This window comes from Elgaria multicarinata, chromosome 3 (genome assembly GCF_023053635.1).
Source record: "Elgaria multicarinata webbii isolate HBS135686 ecotype San Diego chromosome 3, rElgMul1.1.pri, whole genome shotgun sequence".
In the NCBI taxonomy this organism is placed as follows: domain Eukaryota; kingdom Metazoa; phylum Chordata; class Lepidosauria; order Squamata; family Anguidae; genus Elgaria; species Elgaria multicarinata.
This window is the reverse complement of record NC_086173.1, coordinates 27,000,780-27,021,346: the sequence shown is the minus strand read 5'-3', so window position 1 is coordinate 27,021,346 and position 20,567 is coordinate 27,000,780.

Below are 20,567 nucleotides of genomic sequence, written 5' to 3'. Positions count from 1 at the left end.
ACGGAAGTGAATATACAAATAAGTAAATCTTTAAATAGAATTGTTTTGTTGAAAATAAGATTGTGCATGAGGACTGGCTGTGGTGTGTGAGGAGCTGAGCAGGACGATGTCAAAAAGATTTATTTGCAAGAAGTCCAAGGTGCCCACCATTAATATTACCAAAGCAAGGAAGTTATTGAATCTAACATGGTTCTCTTGGCTAAAGAAAACATCAGAGAACTTAAGCGTACATATTATAAGTGAGTATCAGGACCTGTTGAAACTAATTTTACACCTCTATTACCGCTGTATTAAATTAAATCAAGAATAATATCAAAGTTGAAAAGAAACCTAATTATCCTGGGGTTGAAAGAAGAACAACGTCTAAGATGACACCGTTATCTGAATCGACATTTTTGTTCAAACTTTATGCATATACATTTAGGACAGTGATGTGAAAATACTGGCAGCGTATTATTGAATATTAGTTTTAAAAATAATAAAATATAAGTGGGGTTTTTTAAATATCAAATATTTATTTATTTATTTATTGCTTTTGTACACCACCCCATAGCCGAAGCTCTCTGGGTGGTTCACATAAGATAAAAACACTTAAAAACAATATACAAAAATTAAAAGCCACAAAAACATACAATATACACATACATTTAAAACCGCTATAACTACTTAAACAAAACCTATGACCCTAAAAAACAGACCTAGGTTCATTACATATTGCTAAATGCCTGGGATGATTATCTGAGTTGGGAGTGGGAGGTACTGCATTGCAGTGGTTCCACTCCTATTTGATGGGTTGGCTCCAGAAGGTGGTGCTTGGGGGACATTGCTCGGCTCCATGGATTCTCCAGTATGGGGTTCTGCAGGGGTCAGTCTTGTCCCTCATGCTGTTCAACATCTACATGAAACTGTTGAATGCGGTCATCCAGAGTTTTGGAGTGCGTTATCAGTATGTTGATGGTATCAAAAGCTACTGAGAGATCAAGGAGAATCAACAGAGTCACACTCCCCCTGTCTTTCTCCCAACATTGGTCATCAATCATACAGGGCGACCAAGGCTGTTTCCACACCAAAACCATGCCTGAAATCCCACTGCAATGGATCCAGTTAATCGGTCTCATCCAAGAGTGCCTAGAGCTGGCTCACAACCACCCACTCAAGGACCTTGCCCAGGAATGGAACATTTGCTACTGGCCTATAGTTATTAACATGTTCAGGGTCCAGGGAAGATTTCTTCAGGAGTAGTCTCACTACCTCCTCTCTCAGTCGGCCTGGGACCACTCCTTCTGGCAAAGAGGCATTCATCACTTCCCTGGCCCAGCCAGTTATCCCACCCCTGCTAGCTTTTATTAGCCAAGTGGGGCAAGTATCCAATATGGAGGTGGTTGCACGAACCTGTCCAAGCACCTTGTCAATGTCCTCGAGCTGGTTTATCTGGTTGCTAGATAAAATAGATAGAGCAGTAGGGATTGCAGATATTAAAGGGCTTACATACCACAGATGAAATTAAACACAGAAGAAATTAACTTTCAGAGCCTTGTATATCTGGAGGTATACAAGAATTTCATTTCAGTTCACAGATAATCAGAACTTGACCCACTTACAAACATAAATGTGAACAGGAGTGCATTTTGGGGGAGAAACCTCTCCAGATCCCAAACTTAGATTCATCTTTGGTGGAAAAAATGTACAGTTCTTAAAATGCGCATTTAAAAAAAAAAATTGTGGGGGAAAAGCAGACTTTTCTCATTTGAACGAAAGTAAAAATAGATTGCAATCAAACCCAGGAGCGAGACCATCTGAGCTTCAAGGTGGACTTCAGAGAAACTCAGTGAGCCCCAACATCACTGAATCTCCCATCCTCATTTGAATCAAAACTAGAGCTAATGACCCATTTAATAGACACTGTGCTTTCTAGTTTGCAGTCCCAGTTCTAGTTGATGATGTGTGCCTAACTGGTACTTATTTTTGGAGCAAATCCTCCAAAAATGAGCATTCATTTCAGGTAAGTACCAATGAAAAAATACTAACACGTGGATCAAGAAATCTACACCATCATCAAATCTACAGCTCATGAAGAAGGAACAATGCAGCCAGTGGTGTTTCAGTCTGGGTTGCCTGAGACACTAGGACTCCTCCACCAGGCACAGTACATATTTTGTGACATTGATTTTAATGACCTCATTGTGTCTTCTGATACTCTTCCATTCTCTTCTCTTATATTTGTCATGCTCCTCCCACCCACCATCTTTGCTTTCTCTTAGAGCTTCTCTACATGTGTGATTTATTGCATGCTCATAATTGGCCATAATGTATGTCTCACACTGGTGCAACACAGAGGAAATTTGCAGGTCCTTTACATGACACCATCAACCTCCAGGATGTCTCCTGTGCCTTCTCCCAGTAATCTCACTTTAAAAAAGATAAGATAACACACAATTTAAAATTGTCACAGGATATTGTGGGCCACTAGATGGTGCTATTTCATTTAACTTTATGGAGCATCACCAATAGGGGAAGTTTCCAATTTCAAATCATGTGGTTGCCACTGGTTGCCACATAAAGGAGCCCATGCAGAAAGACCTGAAGTGAAAAAGGCTGGTTATGGTGCAGTTTTTTCCCCCTTAATGTAGAAACACTCTAAATATCTCCCAACACTAGTCAACTCATGTCAGACTCTTTTAAAAAAGTCAGAGCTTCAGTGCTAGCAGTCTGAAGGTATTGAGCTACTGAGAGGCCGAGAATAAAGTAGCAGTAACAACTTAACCTTTCTATACATCAGACTGTTCAGACTGGGGATCCAGGCTTGAGTCACAGGTTACATGGAGCCAGATGAAAATCCATTTGCTACTTCTAACACCTAACTTATGCTGAGCTACTAGCTAAGGAACTGCCTTCTAGCCATCTACACTAGTGTTGTCTGGAAATAGCAGAAAGCAGAGCAACAGCTCTCCCTTCTGGCAAGATGTAATAATGATGCAAAGATTAAGGCTGCAATCCTATGCACACTTTCTTGGGAGTAAGCCCCATTAAACGTAACAGGTCTTACTTCTGAATAGACAGAGGTTTTGGCAGCAAGGGACTTGGATTTGACCACTACAATCCTTAAGAATCCTTATGCCTGACACAGAAGCTTTGCCTGAATAGAGAGCAAATAACATGAATGAGCTGCTTCCATGGAATCTGGTGGAGGCTGCACCACAACCATCATGACAAACTCATGTTGAAAGTTTCCCTGCTTGCAATGCTGGATCACAGTTTTGGGACTGGACAAAAGAGTGCTAATGACCCAGGGTGGGAGGTTGATATTTTCCTTAATGGAGTGAAAGGCTAGAAAGTAGTTAGAGATCCTTCTTGACTAGCCTCGTGTGGCGCAGAGTGGTAAAGCAGCAGTTTCTGCAGCTGAAACTCTCCCCACGGCCTGAGTTCAATCTCAGCAGAAGCTGGTTTCAGGCAGCCAGCTCGGGTCGACTCAGCCTTCCATCCTCCCGAGGTCGGTAAAATGAGTACCCAGTTAGCTGGGGGAAAGGCAATAAAGGCCGGGGAAGGCAACGGCAAACCACCCCGCTATAAGGCCTGCCAAGAAAATGTCAGCGAAAGTTGGTGTCCCTCCAAGAGTCAGTAATGACTCAGTGCTTGCACGAGAGGTTCTTTTCCTTTCCCTTCTTGACTGCTTTGAATGGGAGATGTGACTGGAACTGGGGAAATGACTCATTGGTTACGTCTGGACAACACAATTATCAATGATGGGTTAATACTCAACTCCAGGATTGATTATCAATGGGCTACTCCACACAACATGATTATAATCAACCGTGGAGTGGATTAACTCCAGCGTTGAGTTGACTATTAGTCAACTGTGTGTTTGATTGACACATCCCCTACCCTCTCTCCACTAGTATCCCATCAGCCATTGTAAATGCTGCCAGCTGGATTAGAGTGGCAGCTGCTGCTTTGGTCACTCTTGCTAGAGGACTTTGTAGGCAGCCAAAATGGTAAACTCAACAGGGCAGAATAGTCCATGGAGCCCGACAGACTAAGCAACAGTGCAGAGCATTGGTTTTCTCCATTGGTTATTTTGGGGAAATAGTCAACTGTGGGGTGTTTTTTTGCCTGACAGATGACACAATAACCAACAGTTGACTATTCAACTAACAGGTGTTTTTTTAAAAAAAAAAATATTACATTTCTATACCACCCAGTAGCTGAAGCTTTCTAGACGGTTCACAAAAATTAAAACCATGAAAAGCACAACAAAACAACCAACAGTTTAAAAACACAAATACAAAATACAATATAAAAAGCACAACCAGGATAAAACCACACAGCAGAAATTGATATAGATTAAAGTAAGTTGACTACTTAAACCAACATTGGCAGTAGGGTGACCATATGAAAAGGAGGACAGGGCTCCTATATCTTTAACAGTTGCATAGAAAAAGGAATTTCAGCAGGTGTCATTTGTATATAAGGAGAACCTGGTGAAATTCCCTCTCCATCAGCACAGTTAAAGCTGCAGGAGCTATACTAGAGTGACCAGGTTTAAAAGAGGGCAGGGCACCTGCAGCTTTAACTGGTGTGATGAAGAGGAAATTCCCCCAGGTTCCCCATATATACAAACGACACCTGCTGAAATTCTCTTTTTAATACAACTGTTAAAGATACAGGAGCCCTGTCCTCCTTTTCATATGGTCATCCTACCATTATTAGTATAAATAGATGTGCTTTGAGAATATCCAATACCTATAGGTTACATATTCATTTGAAGCCTGGAGTTTTACACTCACCTGTTTGGATGCAGGTTTTTTTTTCAAAGATAGGTTTGTTGCAAATGAGGAATGCAGTATTATATAAAAATAAAACTTTTATTGCCTCAAACAAACATAGCTTCTAACTAACTTCTCTCCAGCCCTGACTGACTCCTGAGAGTGCTGAGTCACTGACTGCTGTGTCACCTCCTGATTGGGCGAGTATTCCTTCAATCAAAGTCTGTGTCCCTGACTTCCTCTTCCATCTAACTTCCTGTGTGTCTCACTTAGTTCTACCTATTGATACAATTTTGTCTGTAGAGTTCGGTGGAAGCTAGCCTTGCATTGCAGTTGATGGGCTCTTTTTCTAACTAGGGGCTGTCGATACAGATTAAAAGCCCCACGGTGGCTGCGTGGTGGCACTGTGTCAGTTATACAATGCAGCAGCCACCTCACAGCCACCATAGGGCTCGCCCACTCACAAGCAAGCGTGGCACCAGAAATGGGCATGGAGCCATGCAGTGCGGCTCCATGCCCATCAGGAAAGGGATGGCAGCAATTTTGCCACCCCTGGGATGGCAGGGAGGGGGTTGGGAGGACCAATTTTGGGTATTTGGTGTGTTTTTTAACTTACATTTTTGGTGGAGTGGGGCCACACGCTTGTGTGACCAGCCGCACTATTTTAAAAAAGGGGGGAAGGCACCGATGACATCCCTGCTTCCTCCCAGGATGTCGCGCACCTCGTGTGCATGCTGGAGGAGGCTCTCGCTATCAGGATATCGCGAGAGCCTCCCCCCCTCAATCCTGGAATTTCGGGAGGTGTAGAAAGGGCCTCTGTCTGGGAAAAAGGTGGGAAACCAATATGCACAATCTTTGCAGGCAAACCTTTTATCCAGGGTTAGATCTAGAGCTCTTTCATATGGGGGAAATTGCATTCCTTTACCGTCATACTTCCTGCTTCCTGAGGAGAAGAATCACACAGGAGAGAAAGGAGAAGCAAGCAGCGACCATGTGGTGGGACAGTGCCCTCTAGTGGGCATTTTGTGTGCTACTCTTGGTCTTCACAAGGTCACTGTTGTTAGAAGCAGATCATGAAGCCTTTGGTCTGATACAGGAGGGCAGTGGTGTCATGGAGCCACGTCTCCCATTTCCAGAGCCTCGGGACATTTTGATCAGCAAAGATGATGACATCATCTGCCACTCCCGCCAGTCTTCCCTTTTCTCTTTGAGCATGGCTGCACTGCTCGCAGCAGCGGAGAAAATAGATTATATAATTGATAAATAATTGCAGGCTATCCCTCTTATAAAGCAAGGCATTTAGGGGTGGCTTCATCTTGAATGGGCATTTGTGACCCAATTAGACAAAATAAGCTTTATAAAACACCTGCAAAACACATGCTGGATGGAGATGTCTATCCATCTGTGTGTGTGTGTGTGTGTGTACACTACCAGATATTCCTGGTGTTGTGCAGGTCTCCAAATAACATCAATCCACTTCCTTCCACTCATGGCTGAAGCTGCTCCTTGCCACTCTCAAGGAGTGGAGGAATGGAGGGAAGCAGCTCTCAGTGGACAGGGACAGCTCCATGCAACGCACGCTGGAACAAGTAACCGTTGCTGAGATCTTGGGCAATCGCCCATATGGCCACACATGATCCCCCAAGATCTCTGAAATCCCTACACCAACCAGCATGCCTTCGGTGGTCCGCAGGTGGCCCTGCACTTCCTCAACAGTAACTAAGAGTTATAGGCATTATGAGAGTTGTAGTTGCCACTGTAGGATTTGTTTTAAATTGTTTTAAAATAGTTAAACTGCAAAAATTCAGGTTGTGGGATTATTTTTGGTACATTGTACAAGAAGACCTATCATCAACTCAAATTTCAACTTTGTAGCTCATCTAGAACTGGTTAAATATTTCAAGACATACAAACCCACACACATATGTTCAGCTTTATGGGCTCAAGTTTATTTATTTATTTATTTATTTATCATACTTAGACCCCGCTCCTCAGCCAAAAAAGTTACAGGAACCAGATTCTGTCTGGACATCAGGAAAAACTTCCTTACTGTTTGAGCAGTACAACAGTGGAACCAATTAACTAGGGAGGTAGTGGGCTATCCCACACTAGAGGCATTCAAGAGGCAGTTGCACAACCACCTCTCAGGTATGCTTTAAGGTGGATTCCTGCATTGAGCAGGGGGTTGGACTCAATGACCTTATAGGCCCCTTCCAACTCTACTATTCTCTGATACTAGCAACATGAAGTGGTGGAGTTTTTAGGTACTACATTTAGTGCATTTCATTGCAGTGTGCATGTTAGGCCATGGCTAGATGAGGGGGGCGTGGAGGGTATGATCTCACATTTTTATGATCACGAGATCCCCCCTCAGTCTACATGCAGTGCATGATGTCCAGGAAGGAAGAGGACATTACACCCGCCATTTTGTTTTTTGTTTTTTAAAGAAGGAGCACATGAGCGCTTGTGCGCAAAACCATGAGGTTTTTAAAACAAAAACAAAAAACCCTCACCCCACCCCCGTGCGCAGCTCCCGGCTCCTCGCAGTTACTCATGAGGAGCCAGGACAAATCGTGACACACAACCATACGTGCCGCTGTCTCAGGATCATCCCGAGACCACAGAAAAAGCTGATAGAAGGCTAGGGCAATATCCTGGACCAAGGGAGGGATCATCCCCCCCTGCTCTCAGGATGCCCTGTGCATCATGCGGACGATCCCAGGATGATCCTGGGGATATTGCCCCATTTAGCTATGCCCTTAGTCTATCATCTTGAATGTGTTCCTCCCACTCTAATAATAAGGTCCCTGCAATGAAGAAATCTCACACATTTTAGACAAAGCTTCTAGCACATCTCATTCCTCATTGTGGTAGTTGTGTACTTCCAGGGGGAGTTTCTTATAGATGAAAGGTATAAAAAATGGATCAATCACCTATGAGCTGGTACAGTCCATTCCACTATCTCAGGGCTCTCCCACCTCATACTTACCCAACTTTGCTACATGAGTATATCTAACATTTAAAAAAGCCCAAAAGTAACAGCTAGTGGTGCAGCTAGGTAATTTTAGACGCAGGACTTAATGGTCTTATTGGATAGCCTTTTAGATATTCATGTGTATTGCTTCCATTCTCCCAGTAGAGTTAGGGCTGACTTCTGCATCTCCCCTAAGAAACATACCCAGGCCAGCTAACTTGGGTGTTTTAGGCCAGTTTCCTTTTCACCACAGCCCTTGAATTACCTACTGAGTGGACTTCTAAACTAATTTCCCCACCATTTGAATGTGGTGCATGAATATCGACATTTTGCTTTTTCCTGCATCTACTTAATTTGGCTGGGTTTGTTTGCAATACGTTAAATAATTACAGATATTTTGGAATTCATTGAAATGCATTTTATAGCTAATTCCCCCAAAGTAATCATTGTATATATACTTTTAATATTATAATAAAACCTCTCTGTTTTAAAAGACACCTATGTGTATGTGTTTGTATCAGTGAGTCACCTCTGCAAAAACACATGATTACAAACTTAAAAGATCCCTTAATGGCTCTACCTTTGAATGTGTGCAAAATTGTACATCTGTCCAGAGAGGACATTTGGTAACAATGGGTAGAAAAAGAAAAGAACAACCCAGGATTTCTCAGAGATATGGGCCATAGCTATATCTAGGTCTAGCGCAACCGAGGAGGGAGGATCTCATAATATGGTTGTGTCTACACATGGTGCACGACATCCTAGGAAGACGAGGGCATCGTGCCCGCCATTTTGGTTTTTTTTAAAAGGAGGAGCACACAAGCTCTCGTGCGCAAAATGTGAGGGGGGGTTAAAACAAAAATTCCCCGCTCCCCGCCACCCCACCCCCGATGGGCACAGAGCTCCTGAGGAGCTCTGTGCCCCGTGCCCAGCTTCCAGCTCCTCATGGTTACTCATAAGGAGCCAGGACAACCCGTGACGCCTGGCCACACATTCTGTGGTTTCGGGATCATCCTGAGATCGTGGGAAAAGGAGGAAAAGAGGGTAAAGCGATATCCCAGGCCAAGGGAGGGATGATCCCTCCCTGCTCCCGGGATACCCTGTGTGTCATATGGACTCACAGGGACAATCCCAGGATGATCCCCAGGATATCGCCCCATCTAGCTATGCCCATGGTAAATGAAGTTTAAGAGCAACACAGTAGTAGGCTATGGAATTTGTCAAGTGAGACCACTGCCAATAATGGGGTAGATAAGTTGAGATATTGGCCATCATTTACATAAAGGGTAACCAACATGGTGCCCTCCAGATATAATAAGATATGAACGTAAGGCAAGCATGCTGAATCAGACCAAGGTCCATCTAGTCCAGGATTTTGTTCACACAGTGGCCAACCAGCTACCTGCTGGAAACCCGCAAGCAGGAAACAAGTGCAAACACATCCTCCCAGTTATCTTCCCTCATAACTAGGGTAAATAGGCATATTGCCTTTGATAACAAAGGTACAATATAAGGATCAGGACTAGTAGCCATTGATAGCACTTCCCTCCATGAGTTTGTCTAATCCTTTCTTAAAGCCATCCAAGTTGGTAGCCATTACTACATCTTATAGTTGTGTACTGTGTGAAGAAGAACGTCTGTTTATCTGTCCTGAATCTCCCAGCAACCAGCTTCATCGGATGTCTCTACATTCTAGTATTTCCTGAGAGGGTGAAAATATGTATCCCTATCCACTTTCTCCATACATTGGAAAGTTTTATATACCTCCCCTTGCTCAACTTTTTGGAGTGCAGTTCCCATAATCCTTAATCCCTGACCATATTCACTGTGGCTGAATAATGACGTCTGGAGGGCACCAGGTTGCTTGGATCTTTCTACAAAGCTACATTCCACATCCTTATCCCATTCTTCCAGACGAATGTGCAGCTCAGATAATGGCCCAGTTTGCAGATCGTAACAACCCACACTTATCCCCCAACAACCTAGAAGTCTGAATTCAGATGTCATAATAAACAACCCAGGAGCAAAGTGCCCCTGGGTTGGTTATTGCTACAGGGCAGGTGCACTTGCAGAAGCCAGCACACTCACTTGCTCCCACTGTGAGTTCTTACAACAGGTGAATCCGGTCAATGTCCTCTTTCCCCATTTGGAATCTGTGTCATATTTAAAACATAATGCTTCAAATATTGTGTTTTGCTACCCCATAGCAAAAGCTCACAGGAGAAGCTATAGAATAGAAGCAAGGCAAGTACAATGTTTACATGACTTCAGTTGTTGTTGTTTTTAATTCAGCCTTTGTAGCTCTTCATTTAGAAACAAAGATATGTGAAGTTTTGCCGGAATCTTTTGTTTAAAATGGTCATCAAACTTCAGGTGTGTCTTGTTCCACAGTTCAAAGACCTTAAATTGTTGGAGGCGGACTACAGTAAAAAAAAAAAAAAGACAAGAACCAACGGGTGGGAAAAAGTGAGTTGGATACAGCTCGGTGAAGGGATCCATTTTCCTTTAGCAGGCCCATGTCACACGTTCAGAAGATGAATTCTCAGCAACAGTCTAAAATTCACATTTCCCTTTCCTTTCTTGCACCAAGTCTGCATGTAATCTATGCAGGTTCTGTTGCTCCTCAGGAAGAGGACACCTTTTCCCCAAAACTCAAAGCACAACATATTTTACCCTTGGAAAATGCAAAGCCTCACTCAAACAGCATAGCCACTGCTACTCGGATTGCTATGGAGAATGTTGTTGAATCATGGGATATTTCTGGAGCTTCTTTTTACATTCTGGAAAATAAAGCTCATCTGAAAATGGCCTTAGCTAGGTGGGGCTTTAACACAGGGCGAACCCCGGGATCGTCCCTGTGCGTCCACATTTCACACAGGGGATCCCGGGATCAGGGAGGGATGATCCCTCCTTTGCCCTGGGATAGAGCCCTCCACTTTGGGCCCGGGTTTTCCCCGATCTCAGGCTGAGCCCGAGACCGCAGAATGTGTGGCTTGTTGCCACGGTTTGACCCAGCTCTGCGCAATTCCTCACACGAAGCTGGGAGCCATACACAGTGCACAGTGCTCCTCAGGAGCGCTGCACCCATCGGGGGTAGGGTGGGGGGAGCAGGGAAATTAATTTAATTTTAAAAAAACACTTACCTTTCGGCACTTGAGTGCTCCTGCACTCCTGCTGCTTTAAAAACAAACAAAAAATGGCGGGCCTGACGCCTCTCTTCCTGAAGTCGTCGCACCTCATGTGTAAACGGAGGAGGGACCTCGTGTTAAACACAATCTTCCCTCCTCCGTCCTGGATTAAAAGGTATGTCTAGCTAAGGCCAATGTCTTTTTCTTGATGTGGCAAAGAGAAGCAATGCGTCTCCATGTGCAATTTTATGAACTGGATGAATGTTACCATGGGGCAAGGGGCATCCTGGGCTAGAGATGCCCCTTTGACCTCCCTCTTCTTCCTCTGTACTTTGTTAAAAAAATGAATGGAGAGGTAGCCAGTGTCTTAATGCTATGGTGTCCCTTCCCAAGGGCAATGCTACCATCTGGGATTGGGGCTGGTTGCGATGGCGAGAAGGAGCACCTCCGAGAACATGGTCAGACCATGCCATAAGATCAGCTTTCTCCAACCTGGTGACGTCTTTTTCACTACAGTTCCCAGGGTGGACCCTACCTGTTGGCAAGACTAGGGCCTTAAGTCACTTAACTTGAAGTCGAAGGGTTAACAGTTAGGGTGTCCATATGAAAAGGAGGACAGGGCTCCTGTATCTTTAACAGTTATATTGAAAAGGGAATTTCAGCAGGTGTCATTTGTATATATGGGGAACCTGGTGAAATTCCCTCTTCATCACACCAGTTAAAGCTGCAGGTGCCCTGCCCTCTTTTAAATCTGGTCACTCTAGTATAGCTCCTACAGCTTTAACTGTTGTGATGAAGAGGGAATTTCACCAGATTCTCTATATATACCAATGACACCTGCTGAAATTCCCTTTTCTATGCAACTGTTAAAGGAGCTCTGTCCTCCTTTTGATATGGTCATCCTACTGTTGGCAAGACTAGGGCCTTAAGTCACCTAACCTGAAGTCAAAGGGTTAACACGCAGCCGAGTGAAATGGGAGGGGATTGCTGGGATGCTTGTTCTGTCCTTTTCCTGTCTCCTCCCTTCTTTCTTCTCCCTTCTTTCTTCTTCTTCCTCTTATAAGCAAGGCTAATGGGGAAGCTATTTGCAGCCATCTTGTGTTGAGATGTAAGCTTTTTATATCTCCAGTAGGATGACTGTATGGAAAGGACGGAGCTCCTACATCTTTAACAGTTGCATAGAAAAGGGAATTTCAGCAGCTACATGGCTGTGGGTTAACTGTGGGTTCTTATTGTGGCAGGACCAAGAAGCAGTTCTCACCAACTCACCTCCTACCTATCCGACCTGTTTGGGCAGCCAGCAGGGGCAAGGTCACACAGGCCCACCTGTGTGGCCTCCTGGCCACACTCAGCAGACTTCTTGGGGCATGCGCAGACATGCACCTGCCTCACCACCGCTCCCACCGGCCAGCCATTTCCACCTTGTGCAGCAGCCACATGGTGCCTGGGAGGGGTCTGCCAAAGTATCGCGAGAGGCCCTGGATATCTCAGGCATTCTCTCCCAGGTGCGAGGTGGGTACACGCAGGTGTGCACCAAAAAACAACAACCAAGCTGCCCAAACAGGTCAGATATGGAAGGTGAGCTGGTAGGAAGTACACATGCGAATAAATGAGCAGCCGCTTCTTGGTCTTGCTGGCTGCTTGCATGGCTGGGCGGCCAGCCAGCCATGAAGGGGGTTGGTAGGAGCCAGAAGCAACAGACCCTTTGGTGTGTGCCAAAACAAGGAATCAGGTTGGCGTGGCCAGCTGGGGTTGCTGGCTTAACTGGGTGCCAAGCAGATTGGGGGGCGGGGCTGCAGAAGAAAAAGAAGCGGTGCAGTAGCGGCAGGTGCTTGCTCCAGGTATCAACCTGCCTTGGGCTAGTCCTGACAGTTCCCACACCGAGAGAACATACACTCATCCTGAGTATGTAACAGTCAAGCAATAACTCCTACCTTTTATGAGCAAGCCACACTAGAAAATCCGTTATTTGATCAGTCATATGCTGTGAAAGATCACTGGAAAACCCATCACTTTGTCGCTTCCCCATAATCCAGACTGCTTCTGAATCTTCAGAAGTGAACCTGCGAAGTGAGAATTCATACCTTTATGAAGTGGACTTCATGATCCGCCTCTGAAAAAGCCCTCCCCCTATCTGCCACCACCTGAACTCCTGAATGATGGTCTACTAGAAAAAGGGCTTTCATAGGTGACCCTCCAGGCCTCATAGCTATGGAAAGCATTGACCCTGGTCATTAGGGCTGTATTTAACAGTTGTATTGAAAGGGGAATTTCAACAGGTGTCAGTGGTATGCATGCAGCACCTGGTGAAATTCCCTCTTCATCACTACACTTAAAGCTTCAGGAGCCCTGCCCTAGAGTGACCAGATACAAAAGAGGGCAGAGTTCCTAGAGATGCACCACCCTAGAGATGCACCACAATGAGGGTAGTGTACGTAATAAAAGAGGATGGGGGAATTACCATGGCTAATACCTGTGAGCATCATCCTCATCCAGGAACTGGCAACCAGTAGCCCAACAGCAGAATTTTGTTTGCAGGTGGCTGCTTGCTAGTTCTCAGCTGTTGATGTTGGAAGAGGAGGAGGAGATGTACCTAATGCATCCCCCACCAGGACACATTAAGTTAGGGTGACCATATTAAAAGGAGGACAGGGCTCCTGTATCTTTAATAGTTGCATAGAAAAGGGAATTTCAGCAGGTGTCATTTGTATATATGGAGCACCTGGTGAAATTCCTTCTTCATCACAACAGTTGTGGCCAGATTTAAAAGAGGGCAGGGCACCTGTAGCTTTAACTGCAGCTTTAACAGGTTCCCCATATATACAAATGACACTTGCTGAAATGTCCTTTTCAATACAACTGTTAAAGATACAGGAGCCCTGTCCTCCTTTTCATATGGTCACCCTAATTAAGTGTAGCTGCCATACCCGGGCCACAGAATAGAAAGGTGAAAGTCTCAGCTTCCTATGGGAGAGGCCCCAGGGGGCCAAGTGTCACTCACCCACATCCTTCTGGCTTCCTGAAGCTGTTACTGGCACTCATCCTCCCCTTCAGGTTAGCTACTAGATAACTTTCTGAATATAAATAACCTGATACAGATGCTCCATTGGCAGTTTCTGCACTGAAACTAGGTGAAAAACCCAGCAGAACATGTACGCCTTTGTTTTTGCAAACTACCTACACTGAATACCATCTCTGTTAACTCCCTGGGCTTGATCATATAATTTTACATGCAGCATCACAGTTCTATGGCCATAGCTAGATGGGGCGATATCCCTAGGCAATCCCCAGGATCGTCCCTGTGTGTCCACATGACGCACAGGGGATCCCAAGAGTAGGGAGGGATGATCCCTCCGTTTCCCCATATCGCCCTACCCTTTCAGCCTGCTTTTTCCACAGTCTCAGGATGATCCCAAGACTGTGGAACTTGTGGGCGGGTGTCATGGTTTTCCTGGCTCCTCGTGGTTCCTCACAAGGACCAGGGAACCGTGCATGGTTCTGCACCCATCGGGAATGGGGTGGGGGAGCAGGGGAAATTGTTAAAAAATAAAAAACCTCACCTTTTGAGCACAAGCGCTCGTGCGCTTGTCTCCTTTTAGAAAAAAAATGACGGCCGTGACATCCTCTCCCTCCCAGGTCGTCGTGCGCCGCATGTAAACAGAGGGGGAGAACTCACGATAAAAATATTGCGAGATCTTCACCCCTCCATCGCACTACACCCTTAGGTCTAGCTAAGGCCTAAGGCCTTGAACATTTTTTCATCCCAGCTGCACTATTCATGTCACAATTATGCTTACCACAATTCATCAGCCATTTGCCAACTAACAGGGAGTAAAGTTGTAATAATCAGTCCTAAAACAAACAGCCGTGGGATGCTTCTCATCTTCTCTTCTGCCCACAAACCTTACTGAGAATAGAGATGTGATCTATAAAGCTCCACCGCCTGAGAAGTGCAGCGAATGAGACAGGGTCGCTTGGTGCCTTTATATAGTGTTTCACATTCCTGCTCTGCCCCTGTTCCACCTGTTCATCTGCATAACCCCCTCTCACTGGCCCTGCTTCCACTCTGTTCCAGCTATCAGGGCAACACATCTCCGCCTTGGCAAGTCGGCTTTGCAAAATGTTCCCTGCTGTGTGCCATCAGCTCTACATTAGGGGCAAAACCCAGATGGTTTGCTTGCATTAAGTAAAAAAAAAATATGTCGCAGTTGAAGCTCTGTATATCTGTCAAGAACATTCTTTATTGCTTTACTTTTTGTTCTTCTAGTTGTGGGCATAATTTTGCTATATTATTTATACATTACTATTACCAACTGCTTCTTATCCTTCAGATATGCATTGATTGGAGAGTTGAAGGTTGGGAGGTAAAGGTGACCATTGCTGATGCTTCCCAACAGAACGGTATTCTAAAGAAAAAAAGAAGTTTATCCTCGAGTCCTGGATCCTTTCCATCGTAGAGCTGTTTATGATTTCACACGGTTCTTAATTTTGCTTCTGCATGTTTTTTGTAACAGAATACCAAAAGTCAACAAAAGATGGGCCACTTGTGTTTTCTCTTGGGTGTTTGGTTCCTGTATTAATCTTTTTAGGTATTTGATTTACAGGGGATCCATAGAGAATAGAATTCCAGAATTCTTCAGTAAAAAATTAAGCACATTTGCTGATGTTTATTTCAGCACAGGACATGCATCAGATGGTATTCAGACATCTAACCATCTGTTTTCGAAGTCACTGTTCTGAAAAAGTTCAAGTGAGAATTGGGAGGCCACATCTTTTGGCTAATTCAGGATTCATTTCCTTCCTAATTCATCTCTAGGAATGTATAACACTTGGGGTGACATAAAAACAGGAGCTCTATGTACAGTACTAATGCAGAAGCAGCAAAATCTCATTATATTCTTCTCTTACACGATCTACACTTGCCATTCTAGTTACAACAATATTATTTGATTTCTCCTAACCAATAAGTTTATTTAAACACTATTTCCAAATCCATAGGTGCCCAAGGGAGAGCCAAAACTGATCACACTTCAACAAAATTCTTTACTTGCTTTAAATTTTGTTCTTCTAGTTGTGGGCATAATTCAGCATCCTAAATGATAAAAAGGCTGGTATCACAAATACATAGGTTCATTACCACCACATCTATTGATCTGGGCTTTCATTGCAATTGCAAGGATCTTTCACTCACACAACTCAAGGCTTTTCTTGTGCAACTCCATAAACTCATTCACCTAATTTTTCAGGGGGTCCAGAAGTCATTGTTTTCTATTAGTTACCCTCCTGTGTTTATCCACCGTTTATTCTGCCTGTTTATTGTTTTCATCAGTGAAAATCTGTTAAGGAAAGAGGGACAGAGTATTTGCACAATGTTTTTGAATTATTAGCACTAGGTCACCTCCATCTGAAAGCACCTTACCAGTAGTTTTTTCTCCTTTTTGTTGCTAAATGAGTTTGCAGAACCATTGCTATGGTATGATGGCATATATTCATGTGTCCTTGCAATGATCAGTCTCGAGTGGATATCACAAAATGAATACGAAGGAGCTGCAATGTGGGAAATGTTGTTGATCATGGTAAAAATACAGTATGATTATAGTTATTATTTAATTTATATAGCTCCATCCGTATGTTTGACACTTTACAAAGCGCAAGAGACCAGGTCCCTGCCATTAGAAGCTCGCAATGGACCTATTCAGGTGACACTTCAGGCTCTGTGGTTAGCAAAGCTGTGGTACTCTGGGGTTAGCACTAACTACAAACCATGCTGTCACACACAACACTTTAAGCCATGGTTAGAGCCGCTAACCCTGCTGCAGATGCTCTGACTGTAGTTAGTGAGTAAGCAGGGTTTAGCAAAATGCATTGCACAAAACTCCTTAAATCCTGCTGCTTAACCATAAGCCTTAACAAGCAGGGTTTAATGTGTCTTCTGAACAGGCCCAATGTGAGGTTAATGAGTAGAAACAGACAGAAATTGTTGTGATATGTCTCAGGGGTGCCCCATCCTACTGCTGCTGTGTGCTGGTGGTTGTGGTTCTACTCCACCTCCACCTCCCTCCTCTCTCCTATCCAAGAGCCTCACCATGGGGAAAAGAGCACTTCTTCCTCCTTCCTGTACACCAGGGGAGGGCAACCTCTGATCCATAAGCCTAATGTGGACTGCGGGATTCCCGAATCCAGCCTGTAGTAGGACAGGGCTCTTGTATCTTTAACAGTTGCATAGAAAAGGGAATTTCAGCAGGTGCCGTTTGTATATATGGGGAACCTGGTGAAATTTCCTCTTCATCGCAACAGTTAAAGTTGCAGGTGCCCTGCCCTCTTTTAAATCTGGTCACTCTAGTATAGCTCCTGCAGCTTTAACTGGTGTGATGAAGAAGAAATGACACCTGCTGAAATTCCCTTTTCTATGCAACTGTTAAAGATACAGGAGCCCTGCCCTCCTTTTCATATGGTCAGCCTAGCCTGTAGGGGATTGGGTACGTTCTAGACTCTGCCACTCCCTGCCCAAGTGCTGCCCCCTGGCCTGGGAAGAGCAATCCCCTCATCATTTCCTTTCTGTTCAGAGAAAGCAAGGTGGAATCTGCAGATGTAGGGAGGCTTCTTCACAATTTGAAGGGAATGATGGAAGCCCTTCCCCATATCTACCCTTGGGCAAGTAAGGGTCTGTATGTGATAGAAGTCTGCATCGTGAGTGGTTTGGTTTGCAAATCCTCCAACTATACCCATATACTAGATGCAGCGCCTACCTTTGCAGACTGTGTACCAGTTGCTGATGTGTACCTAATGTGTAACTGTTACTAGAACATTTCCTTCCCAATAGAATTTCCTTGTCTGAATAATAGCTTCCGTGTTTGATTTGGTATTAAATCTGATGACTTCACTCAAATGTAAATTCAAATGCCAATTTTTGTATGAAACACTGGAGAACATAGTATGCTGCAAAGAGATTTTGTTTCTTTTTCACCATAAGAAAAGGTATTTAGGAATTTCCAGCTTCTGGAGATCGGCAAAAGCAATATAGGAAAATGGAGGATTGAGAAGTCAGAAATCAATAACTTCAAAATATGGGGGGGGGGTGTTTTTTTATTTATTAAAACATTTGTATCCCATCCTATAGATCTTTTATCCTAGCATGTTAAATCTACCCTGCATGCAAAACTAATCCCCAAAGTAAATTTTTTAGCTGAGTACATAAAACTGAATCAATAAGAGATATCACAATGAAAGGCGGGGAACACAGAATAATTTTTTTCTATGGCCTTGTTTGCTTCAAACACAGAAATGTCTCTTTCACAATCCCAAGGTGATTGTGATTGTGGTAATTATTTGGTGGAGAAACAGCCACATTCTAAGTGCTACTCACCTGTGCCAACAAGGGCAGAAAATGGAGGTAGTATTCTCTAGGGCTGTGCACCCACCCCCCTATCCACCTCGGAGGCTAGTTCAGAGCTCCCGAAGCAGCCCCAGTTTAGCTTGGGGGTGCTTCGGGGGTTGCCCGACCTGCCTCAGTGCTAAAGCCAAGGTGAAATTCGGGCCCTCCGAGGCAACTCCGACTTTTCTGGGTGCTGGCTGTGCAGCGAGGACCCAAAAAAGTCTCCCCTTCCGCCATCCACTACCACCGCCGTCCTTACATCCGGTGGCTTCCATTGCCGCTGACACATAAGACCAGAAGTAGGCCATGCGGGTCCTGCTTCTGGACTTATGCGTCAGCAGCAGTGGAAGCCGCCAGACACAAAGACGGTGGCAGCAGATGGTGGAGGCAGGTAATGCCCCCTCCCCCCTTCCCCACTTACCTGCTGCCTCTGCCTCTGCCACGGTAGAGGCGGAGGCAGTAGGTAAGGGACCTGCTGAGGGCCGGCTCCGAAGCACTGAGGCAACCCAAAGCTTCGGAGACAATTGTCTTCAGCTTCGGACTGCCTTGGGCTTCACCAGAACTGCCTCGCAACTGAGCCGAGGTGGGCCAAATAAGCCCACCTCGGCTCAGATTCGGGGCCTCGGTCCAAGGCGGAGCACAGCCCTAGTATTCTCCCCATCCCCAATTTGGTCTTTAATTTTTCTTCCTCCCTTTGACACCAAGAGGAGAGAAAAGAAGTAACCAGCCCAAGGGCTGGCATACTCTTTCTGTCTTTCTAGGTGCATGGTGGAAGGAGGGGGCTTTGGATCCAGTGAATCCAAAAACTTCTGAGATCAGCCCTAACCTGCCTCCAGGATGTTTCATTTTTTTATCCCACCCCCAACAGAGCTCCAGAGATGGCAGCACCGTTGTCTATCATGTAACCGGAGATACCTGCAGTGATAGACCTCCCTCTTTGCCCACGGATAAGGGGGTCTGCAGCATCCTACTGCCCCTGAGCTGCTCTCCCCAAGAGCTTAAGGTTGTTTCTTCAGAAACTCAAATGGATTTCGGTAGACCTGGAAGACTGCTCTAACTTCAGGTAATTAATCAGCAGAACTGAATGAATATATCATTCCGATTGTGCACTTTTCAACCAAAACCACCCCTGTTTGAACAGAGGAACACAAATATATTATGAACAAAGATATTGGCTCATGACAGATTTGCCTCCTGACAGCCGTGGCATCCATCTTACAAAATGGCTGCATGTGGCAATTGTTTTGATTGACTAAATATCAATTATTTTATGAAACTGTATACTAGCAAAGGTCAAATACCTGCATCCTAAATAAATTTGGCATAGAATTGATATATTTAACTAAAATGTAACTAAATACTTTTGCGTATTCAGAATCTTTCCTAAAGGGAAGTTAATATGAAAATAAGTAAATATTTAAATATAATATATTTTTTTTGTAGCAGTGTTGGTGTTGTCAGCCAAACAAGATGATGTCAAAAAGATGGAGGGTGCAATCCTATCGGGATAGTCGCCTCTCTCTGAAATCGGAGATTGCCGACTATCCTATACAAGGTGGCTGAAGCATGGAGAGGAGCCCCTCCTCTATGCTCCTGCATTTATGCCCTGCATTTATGGCTAGATGGGCAAATTTGCCTGTCTAGCCAGTGAGCTTCAGAGCAGGAAGCGGGAAGGCTGCACAGCTCATAGGACTCTGTGTGTCAGAAGTTCCAAGAGAAGCAGCAGCTTCAAGGCCAAGACAGGGAGTGATAGAGCTGCTCCCGTGGGAACTTCTGATAAAGATAAGCTTGCACAGACATTGGCCTAAGCTAGACCTAAGGTTTATCCTGGGATCATCTGGAGTCATCCCTGTTCATGTAAATAACACACAGGGGATCCCGGGAGCAGGCAGAGACGACCCCGGGATGATCCCGGGATAAACCTTAGGTCTAGCTAAGGCCATTGACATTCCCAAACTAATTCCTAATAAATCTACCTGTCTTCAACTAGGCCTCTGGCCTAGTGAAGACCTACACCTGACACTGTGTAAATGTCTTGTCCTCTCCCTGCCTTCAGGACCGCTCCCTTTTTGTCCTGTCTGTGCTCCATTTCCTTACCCTGGCTCTCCCTTTGGTTCCAAGAAACCAAAAAATCCTATGGCTGTCAAGGCAGTATCTAGTGACCATAGGATTGCACCTTTAATTACAAGAAGTCAGAGGTAATCACCATTAATAATACCAAATATTACAAAAGCAAACAAGTTATTGAATCTAACATGATTCTCTTACCTGAAGAAAACATCAAAGAACCTTGGAATATATATTATATGTAGGTATCAGAACAGGTT